The following is an 899-nucleotide window of genomic DNA, read 5'->3' on the forward strand; positions in this document are numbered from 1 at the left end:
AGGAAACGGCTAACTTTGGATATTAATGCTAGCCACGTGGTCATCGGTTACTGACGGTTTTCCGCACTTAAGGGGATTATCTTGATAAGTGGGAGCATGCTCATATAGTTACTTTTCTTTATTACCCCACTATCATGAACCTAAAACCGCTCTGTTAATTTACCAAAAATACCCTTATTTTTCATATACGCTGACCGTTACTAGGGGTGTTTCTGACCTTTTACTTCTCTAAAGAAAACCAGTATCTCTGATGGGCGGGATGACTTATATGAAGAAGTTTCCACTCAGTTGGCAGTGGAAGCACCCACTCTTGATGACTTCTCCAGGGTGATCAGGTGGATCAACTGGAGAACCAGTTCTTTCACTCAATTGATGAGTCAAGCAGCCGAAATGGAGGCAGAAGAGCAGTTTGCACTCCAGTGGTTGGGCATCTCCGAGATCCCAGCTCAACAACTAATGGATCTTGCCCACGAAACACAAGTAATGAAGCTGAACAGTGGAAGAACTGATAAAGGGAAGGGCATAGCAGTTGATGCACCAGAAGTTGAAGCTGAGCCTGAAGAAGATCCTGAAACAGAAGCTCAATTTCGAGAAGATATCAGGCTCGCCACTGCCATCTCCTTGGGACAAAACATTGAATTCACGAGAGGTCCAGGAGAGACCTCTGGGGTTGCTCACGATGATATCGCAACAGCCGCAATCCCATTGTCCCAAGTCAGCAACTCTGCTCTGGACGAACAGGTAGAAGCTTCGAGAGGTGAATCCGAGACCTCTGAAGCACTTCAAGTGGCACCCAATACCGTTCTACTTTTGCCACCACCTGCGTCCACACCCTCGAACACTACAGATGAAGCACAGATAATTCGAGAGGGTGAAGTTCCGTTGCTCACACTGCCAGG

This window comes from Ipomoea triloba, chromosome 1 (assembly GCF_003576645.1).
Source record: "Ipomoea triloba cultivar NCNSP0323 chromosome 1, ASM357664v1".
Classification (NCBI taxonomy): Eukaryota; Viridiplantae; Streptophyta; class Magnoliopsida; order Solanales; family Convolvulaceae; genus Ipomoea; species Ipomoea triloba.